This window comes from Pezoporus flaviventris, unplaced genomic scaffold (assembly GCF_033815535.1).
Source record: "Pezoporus flaviventris isolate CSIRO_AGI_PZ_B2104156 unplaced genomic scaffold, CSIRO_AGI_Pfla_v1 ptg000015l, whole genome shotgun sequence".
NCBI classification, from domain to species: Eukaryota; Metazoa; Chordata; class Aves; order Psittaciformes; family Psittacidae; genus Pezoporus; species Pezoporus flaviventris.
In genome coordinates, this window is record NW_026892563.1 from 13028063 (window position 1) to 13037681 (window position 9619).

General features: G+C 46.6%; 1 long non-coding RNA gene across 2 annotated transcripts in view; it reads left to right on the forward strand.

Annotated features, from left to right (window-relative positions):
- Window positions 1–9619, forward strand: part of LOC133269331 (uncharacterized) — a 68376-nt gene that overhangs the window by 55908 nt on the left and 2849 nt on the right. For both annotated transcript variants that reach the window (XR_009743417.1, XR_009743416.1), the window contains exon 2: window positions 8214–8448. This is a non-coding gene — a long non-coding RNA (uncharacterized LOC133269331). The remainder of the gene's footprint in view (window positions 1–8213; window positions 8449–9619) is intronic.

Genomic DNA, 9619 nt, shown 5'->3' on the forward strand with positions numbered 1-9619 from the left:
GGGGCTGAGGGCTGTCGCACAGGATGTGGGCAATGCAAAGCCAACTTTTTCACCCCTTGAGGGAAACCCATGTCTCCAGCCTCCTCCACAGCATCCTGACCGCGTCTCTGTGCTCTCTGGGGGTGAGTTGCTCTCAGTCCCTTGTGCTGGAGTTGTTCTGCTTTCCACAGGCTCCCACTTTCCACAGGCTCTTTACATAGCTTGGAGACAAAGAGAGGATGACCTGAGAGTTAAGAGACTTCCTTGTCTGGTGGGACATCCCACTCCCACCATTTGGTCTGAAAGAGGCAGATGGGTTTCCCACAGCTCAGCTTCATGCCCTGACCACAGAATGCTGCTGCAGGGTCCCAATGGCACTGAAATCCCTGCTTAAATGTCATCTGCTGAGCAGGAACAGTGTGCTCCATGGCTGATTGGAACCATGCGTCTTGCAAATAAGCTATAAGCCAGATGAGAAATCCTGCTTTAATAAAGTTGTAGCTTAGAGACAAGCAATAGCAGATACAGTCTTGTAAGTCCCTGATGTAGAGTAGCTCCCCACAGTCCCCGGGTGAGCAAGAGGATTCTTGCACCTTCTCATTTAACAGTTATAAAGCAGAGGAGAATTTAGCCTAATCTCCATCCTTGGGGTGCCTCCTTGAATCACTGTGACTTGGCCAGCACTGACCATAGAGTCATTAAACCACTGACTTGTGCAGGTCAGGCAGGAGCTTGGATGACATATGGTCCCAGCCCCTGCTCAAAGCACAGCCAACATAGAACAAGTGACTCAGGGACTCATCCAGCTGAGCTCTAAGTATCCCCAAGGCTGCAGATTACACAGCGTCTCTGGTCAGCCTGGTACAGTGCTTGACCACCCTCACAGGGAAAGACATTTTTCTAGTACCCAACCCGAATTTCCCTCTTGCAACCCATTTCTGTTGCCTCTTGTCCTGTCCCTGTGCATCCCCCAGCACACCCCCAGCTCACGCCCAGAGAACTCCAGTTCCTTGGCTTGTGCTTTTTAAGTTCTGGCCACTGAAAAAGCCAGCTGTTAATGTGGTATTTGCAAAGAGCCAAGGATGTGCTTAACTCTTTACCTAGGAGACACAATCCATGGCACGGGAAGTTTCTGGTCTGAAAGGCAGATTAAATGCATGAGGGATTGAATGCCCAACCCACCTGTCTGACGTGTCCAACTCATTAGCAAAGCTTGCATGCTATAGACAGCTGGCCATTTCATGTGCCAACTCCCCAGACAGGGCTACACAGTCCTCTAGAAGCATTGCATTAGCCCTGCTGCATTTTATTGCTCAGCAGTGTTTGGATGTTATTAACACATATGTACAAGAATATTTTGGGCTGCAGCTGGGTCACTGGATTCCTGAGGACCTATTGAAAACATTGCAGTGCTGTTCAGTGCAGCAGTGAAAGGACTGAGCCCTGCAGAGTGGTGTCAAAAAGAAAGATATTGGGCTTTTGGCACAGAGGAAATGGGAGCAGAAGGATCAAAGGCTGTGACTAATGATGCAAGCCACATATCCAAAGGGTACTTCTACCCCTGCAAACACAGGCAATGCAATAAGCCTGGCGTGGGGTTCAGAACAGACACATCTTCACAGAAAAAGGGAAAATAAAGGATGACAGACTCAAAATTACAGTCCTACTAGGATCTCTGTTTGCTCTGTTTGCTCAGAGCTGCGCAAAATCTTCATAGCTTGGACCCCAGCTAACAGCAAGATTGTCTTGGAATTACCTCTCCTCTGACTCATAGCGTTTCTGAAGGATGCCTTGACTATAATGCCACTTCTCCCTGAGAACAATTATTAGGAAAGCATTCGTTTTCACTGTTCAACACAATGTAGACATTAAAAATGCTTCATATGCAGGAGCGGGGAAGTCAGAATTGTTTGTCCTGGGCCTGTTGAATTAGTGTGTATGCTCACTGGGCTGTGCATCAGATCCCAAGGGCCAGATCCTGAAAACTCACATCCTGCTAGTCAAAATATCCCCAGCCTACAGACCAACCCTGTGTTGCACTTATTCACTCACTTTTCCATTGTGCAGGGTTAGGCCTTTTCTGAGCAAACTTGTGTTGGAGACAGCTGGTTGGAGCAGCTCAAACAGACCCACAGAATGAGCTAGCAGTTAGGCAGCATAGACAAGCAGGTCTGTGTGCCCTCCTTCACTTACTAATGCAGGTTACCATAAGTAACTATCTGTGGCTCATTTACTGCATCGGGCTCCTCCACGCAACCTAGGACTGAGGGGCTTGTTCCTTCTGCAAAGACAGTATGTCAGAGAAATCTTCATCGTGAATCAGTCTCCTTCATGACTTACTCCTTCATGGTGTGGAGGAAAAAGGATGTTCCTACTCACAGATCTCTTGTTGATCTCTTGATAGGTTGGTCTCTTGAGTCAACAGGACCCTTGATCTTGGGGTTGATGGTAGGAGCCGAGGGTCAAATACCTTCCTTTACTTGCATTTGCTCAAACTCTCTAGTCATTGAAACAGAAGTTCAGCCTGTTTGCAGCTTCATATGTCACTGCTGTTTACTGATCTGGCAAATGCATCTTTGTGCTGACACAACTGTTTGATAAAAAGGGTCTTTCCCCAGGAGCGAGTAGAGGAGGAAGGTGAATGCTGGATCACAGCCGTTAGAGAGAAGAAAATGCCTATGATGCAAAGGCTTCCTTTTTTTTTTTTCCCCCTTTTCTTGTTAATTAAAGTCAAACCTTAATGCTGGTCGCTGAGCAGAAAATCTAACCTAGTGGGTGGGCAGTCAACCCTGCCAGACTCACCATGTCCACTCTGTGGGGTACCTGGAGCGCTACCAGAGCTTGTCCAAATCCTTTGTACACACTCATCCAAATTTTGCAGAGGCTTCATTTTTTTTGCAGGGTGAATAATGAGGATGCACCGATCTACTGACTGTGTGGGGTTGCTTACGCAGAAAAGCACTGCAGCTTTGGAAACGGAAGACCACACCACCACAATCTGTCTTGTATTGGCAGCGTGCACCTTCTTCCATTACCTCTCAACATCAGGTGATGCTGCAGCCAAAAGCTGATCTGCCTCAAAGCAGGCAGAATATCCTGCCTCTGTGCCAGGTGGTTACAGAGCAGGTAGGGGATTTCTTTTTCTTGCACTTGCGAATTCAAGACAGAGACATCAGAAGCATCTCACAGGAGGTTGTTAGGAAAAGAAGCAGCACTGCTATTATCCCCTATAAAAAACAGCTCTCAGCCCAGAAGAACAAGGAAGATGAGGTAATTATGGTTTTGGCACAGTTAACACTGGCTGAGGGCATTTTCAGTCAAGCCTGGACAGACAGTGTGCTGTTTCTTTCCAAGGCAGTTGAGATAACTGCACACGTTACAGGAATCCCTTCTCCCTTTCCAAAATACAGCTGTTAAACAGTGTGCATAAACACTAAGCAGCTGCTGGGGGCTGTCTGCAAGAACCTGCAGGGTGACTTTTAGATGGACAGGATGCAGTTGTCTTAAACTATTTTGGACCTGGAGCACACCAGTTATCCTGGCTCCAGAGCAAATGAAAGACTCGACAGCTGTGAGGGCTTTCAAGGATAATCGACTGCCACTGGGAACCACTGGGAGATGAAACTGAGCCATTTGGGAACCCTGGGAGCAACCCTTCCCCTTGGGCTGCCCCCAGGGCCAGGAAGGATGGAGGACAGGACACAAAGCAAGCCTGGCTTCTGTATGGACATCCGGAGCTGGCTTTAAAAGCTGTGAAGGAGAGTGTGGAGTCCCTCCTGCCTCAGGCATGTAGCTTATATACTGCCCAAAGACCTCTAGTGTCAAGAGATCCAATAGTGGAAGGCAAGAGACCAGGGCTTTTCCTGGGAGAAGGAGCTGGCAAGGTATATAAACCTTCCCACACTTGACCTTGGCAGCAAGTAAATGGAGCCTGCAGAAGCAGCATGCAGCAAGGGAAGGGTCAAGGCTTGCGTGCCTGATTCTGTCCCTCCTCAGACTTTCCCATCTGGCAGGGGGATGGTTGGTACCCATGGTCTGAGAAGCAGTGGGTTTGAAGCGCCTGTTCAGTATTGCTGTTTCCTATGTTTCCACTATCCTTTTTTCCCCAGGAGTGCTTGGCTGCTCCCTGCTCTGGCATATTCTTTGCTGTGTATTCAGCAGGAGTCCCTAGCTTTTTCATACTACTCCAGTGACAAAAAGTTGCTGTCATTACTCCAGGCCTTTTTTGCCTTGGGTTTATAAGGACAACTGTTTTATGACTCGCTGAGCTTCTACTGTGTCCACTAATGGCTTTTATGTAAAACGATTCACCAACGAGACCGTAAAGGCCAGCAGCCTACGCAAGTGGTATTTCTGCAAAGTTTCCCTGTCCTTTCCAGTGACATTTGCCAGGGCAGCACAAAACTGCTGGTCCCTCTGTGTCAGGACGTGATGCTGTGACCATGCAGTTGGCAAGAACATATCCTCTGAGAGCTCATTCCAAATGGAAATGTGAACCATCAAAATGTGGACATCCACCATACAAAGGGCATCTGCACCTGTCTCCTCATGGTTCACCCTCTGTCCTGGGTCACAGCAGTCTGCTAGGGGTAGGTAATGCCAAGCGTTGGGCGTGTTGCCTCCATGCATGCAGCTCAAGGTGATTTAGAGGAGATTCCTCCTCCAGATGCACACACACATTATACACACAATGGCAGGCCTCAGAGTGAAGCCCTGGGTAAAGAGAGCTGCTGGTGATTCCAGATGCAGCTTCCAGGTGGAGCAGCCTGTCTTACAGAATTCTTGTGGGTCCCTGACTCATTTGTCAGGAAAAGGCGCACTTCCATCACCAGAAATAGGCCCTCTCCTTGATAATTGTCTCTCTGATGGCTGGCATCAAATTTTTGCAGGTATCACTCTTCTCAGGAGCCTGTGACACCCCCCAATCTGCAGTGCCAGTTCAGTATTGCTGTTTCCTATCACTATGTTTCCACCATCCAAGCTTCAGTGATAACCTCCTTCAATTCACCTTCAGGCATTCCCACATTTTCCTCATGATATAGTGAGCAGTCAGATCCCAAGTCCCAGGTTCTTCACGGGTGATGAGCCACATATCCCCACTCTGCTATCCAATGCTGGGCAAACAGTTTGCCATTAGCAATGTGTTCAACAGAAACTGTCTTTCTGTCTGTTTTTGAGACTGGACATAGAGTCTTGGGAGTTCATTATCACTGGAAATTCCTCAGTGAATTGTTCCAGTGACCGGCATTGGATGTCCTGGCGAACTGTACTGCCGTTCATGCTTTTAATACTCCTTGAGCATTCTGTGGGTTTGGTCTTGGCATTTTTTTCTAACCCTTGACTCCCAAACCAATATTTCCTTTTCATAAAGGCTGCTGCATTAGTACACTCTCTCTAAATGCTCATGTGGCTGCTGTGTTATTTAACAAGTCTCCTGTTTATGAAAAAGAGAGAGAGAGAAAAAGAGAGATTCTGAAAACAGAGGAGTCTGTTGTAGGCTTCTTCATAATACCTTTCTGTCTTGCAACGATGTGGTAATAGATGTTCTCACCACAGCCCCATCCTACTTGTGATGATGAGTGTTGCTCTCTCCCGTTCATTGTCCATACTACACTGCAAGCTTGTGTTTATCCATTTCAATGTGTGTTCTGTAAGACAGCTTATTTCGCTTCCCAAAAGCATCAGAAGCACCTTCTAAGACTACCAGAGAAGGCACATATTCCTTTAGGGCTCAGCACTTTGATTTCAAAGGTAAGAAATTTACTTTTTCGATCAAGGAAAGTATTATCAGTATCACTAATAGGTTAAAGCCTCAAATCCCAGGTCAGATTGCATTTGATAGGAAAAACCACCAGAATAATTCCATGCTGTCAAGGCAACGAAGATGAAAATATATTGACTTTCTTATCTAGTATCTCTTATTGTCAATAATGAATGAGTCTGTGGAAAGGTTTGCCCATCACATTGTTTTTTATTGACACACAGTGAAGCAAGATACATGCAATTACCACAGTCCCAGACCATTACCCTTGGCAGGATGCACCATTTGCAGCTACAGAGCAGTGCATAGGCACTTCCACACACTGACCAGCCAGAAGGGGTTTTGTACTGGAACCCAGTGCAAATCAATACCCATTTTGTTCTCCTTCTTCATGCTCTTCCTCTTTCTATTATGAATGACAGAATTTAGAGGCTTTCAGCTCTAAAACCCATGCTGACATAAGTGACTTACCAAAGTAGGATCACGCTGACTGGAAGAATCCATACCACAAAGCTCAGCTCCTATTCAGGCATCTATGTGACCAGAAGCTTCAGTTGAGTTCAGCTCCCAACTTTCTCACCCTTGCTTGCAGTAAGAATTGCTGTTTAGATCTCTTCCCAGTCTGACCTCTATGTTTTATGCATCTAGTAGTGTTGTTCTTTAAAATACCTATAGAATATGATCTTGCTATATTCACATAATGATCAAACCTTCTACAAGGGCATGCCTTTAAACAAAGACACTGTCTATCTTAACCAGCAAGATTAGTAGTTGCAGATCTAATTGTAAAGTTTTTCTCCCAGTATGTACTACAAGACCAGGGAACCATTTGCCAAACAGAAAAGCATAAACTGAGCAGAGAAAGAAAAGCTAGATCACTGAACTTCTGAGAGGTGATCTCTATTGACAGAAAATAAAAAGTTTGAGCCAACCCAGAAACTGATCTAGAACATGCAACATCAAGACTTTGAAGATAACACATCCTGCTGAATGCGAGCACAAAGCTTTGGGCTCTCTGGTTATATCAGCTGCATAACAAGAGGAGTAGTTCTAGCTGAATTACAAACATCTGGTTTCCTGTTTGAGGCATCACAATCAATCTTCTCCAGTAGCACAAACTGCTTACTTCACCCCAAACTCAAAGCTCTTCTGAAATATCATAGAAAAACCATCTGGGTTTGAGTTGTCTTGTCAGTATCTATCTATCTTGTGAAAGATTTTTCCAGGATGTTAACTAACAACTCCATCCAAAAAAATTCTTCCATGTTTCTTGTCATCCGTGATCACATATATTTAGATAACATATGCCCTGTACTTGCTTCTCTGGTAACATATGCCCTGTACTTGCTTCTCTGGAAACTCAGGTTTGGTTTGTGCCAAGAATTGAAGGTAAGAAATTTGCCTTGCATGTATTATTGCTCATAGGCTCTTGCTCAGCTGCTGGGACTGAAGCATAACATGCATGTACACATTTGAAAATAGACTGCCTTGGTGTCCCACTCAAACTGAGCTCTTGCTCAGCCGCTGGGACTGAAGCATAACATGCATGTACACATTTGAAAATAGACTGCCTTGGTGTCCCACTCACAAACTGTGAGCCAACCCACCTCCCCGATTCCTTCTTCATTGGAGTAATTTCATCAGTTGGGGCTTATGAAGCAAGAATTTTGCTAACCCTTGGAGCTCTGAAATATTATTTCTTGTTTTCCCCTTTACCACAGCTTACATGCAGAACCAGTGTGTAAGAATGCATGATGCATTATTCAATGCCATGCAGAAATTCTGTTGAGCTTCTTCTGTTTGGCACCGACAGTAACCTTTGTCTGGTCTGTGACTGGAGAAAGCCATCTCCTGAGTGTGTAAAGTGCATTTGACCTTACTTTCAAGCACCCACGTGCATGCCCAAAAAGCCATAGAACTCGTTAAATTCATGGTCCAGAAACTAGTGTTTTGTTCTCTGCCCCTGCTCTGTCTGACTTTGGGTGAATGCAATTGAATGTCAGAGATGCAGCTCCTCTGTAACGCAAGAGGAGGATTACAGTTTTCCTGACATCGGAGAGGGGGTTACAACAATGCAGCTGACGTAGGAGGGGACGGGTTACAGTGCATCTGACATAATAGCAATTATAGGAAATGTATTTACAGGAATGGATGGAAAACAAATTTAATATGATGTTCCAGAGGAGGACAATAAAGGTGTGTTGCAACAGTCCTTCCCCCCATGTGGAAAGCCATATTTCTCAGTTGTCCATCGGCACAAACAATCTGTGCTGTAGAGCAGGAAATATCAGACGCAAATAATCACATTAATCTCTAAGGAAGGATACCTGTTTTCGTAACTTGCTCATTCATGAAGGTCTCTTAGTAGTGGCTCAGACAATAGGTGGATATATGAGGTTTTCCCCATAGAATCACAGTAACAGTGGCACTGTGCTGCAAACGCGACTTTTATTTTGTTTCTGTTTTCTTTCAGAGTGAGCAAAAGGGGGAGGGGAGAAGCTCCTGATTTTTCAGTATGCAGTAGATAAACACCATTAATACCCTCTTCAAAGGAGCCTGTGCATATTGCCTTGCCTAGCAGAGGTACAGGCAGGCATAAGCAGATGAAGCAATTACTTGGGACACTGGGAAAGCAATAGCCTTTCCATTTTAAGCTGCAGTGAGAGCACAGTGGATCTCAGGCACTAATGCACTGATATAGAAGAAAGGTGAGTGAGGCCGTTAATTCATTTTGTCGCTGGGGAAGAATGTGTAGCTTTCTGCATGAGTCACTCACAACTGAGGGGAGGGGAGCAGAGGCTGGAGTGAGGGGACATCAGAACTGCCACATGTGGGTCACTGTTTCTAGCACAGCCATCAACAAAGAACATACGTGTGCAATGAATTCCATTGTCTCAGGCTACTTCCTGTTGGGCACGTGTCCACGTCGCCCACAGCTGCACTGCTGGGGCACCTCTGCTTCCTTTGGCACATCTGTAAAAAGCAATAGGACGCTGGTGAAGGTCAGGCCAAAAGGAACAAGGCTGAATTACCTTCCCACCCTCGCAGCTTGTCCCCCTGGCCAGGCATGGGGGCAGACATCCAGTCGCCAGTGAGGGCCTCTGCACTGGCTGGAGAATAACCGACAGATCTTGCCCAGGTGGGAACACCTCATGGCAACCCCAGCAGACATAAAGCCAAGGGCAACAGCCTTCTGTCTTTTGGCCTGACCACGGGAAGGTTCCTGAACCTGTGGAATGGGGGCTGATTTCCCACTACTTCCATCAGGCTGGAAGATGGGATCGCAAAGAGAAAAGGTCCCATGCAAGTCAAGGGAAAAGGAGTGCAGGAGAGTTTAGCCTTGAGTTTTAGCTTATTTAGAGCTTGAATATGGAGCTCCCACCAAGAGCCCTGCCTCAGCCTGGGGGTGCCCTGGGGCTGTGAAGCTGCTGGACATGGACAGTGGGTCGACTGAGTGTCCCAGCTCTTGTTTGACGGCTCAGCACCCATGCAGGACCCAGCCTCCACAGCTCCTCCCTGCCCCAGCACAGCTCTTCCACACAGCCAGTCTTCCAGCAGCAGTGTCAGAGGGTTTCCTTCTTTCACCACTGCAAGGGGTTTCCAGTGCTGCTTCCCTGCTGCTGCCTGCTGCTTGTTGTTTCCATCTTATCCTGTCTGTAGCCTCTTCTGTCTTGGACCCTTTGCAGCCTTCTCAGCTTCCAGCTCTGTCTGGGGCCCTGGGAGGACCCAGAGCCTCAAATTACAGCTATGCATACAGCAGTGAGCAGGGAGGATGCTGAGCCAGACAAGGGAAGGATCATTTCATAGGAACCAAGCCCCCTGTCACATGGACTGTGGACACATCCTTCTTTCACCTCTGCTCTCATATCTGAAGTCTAC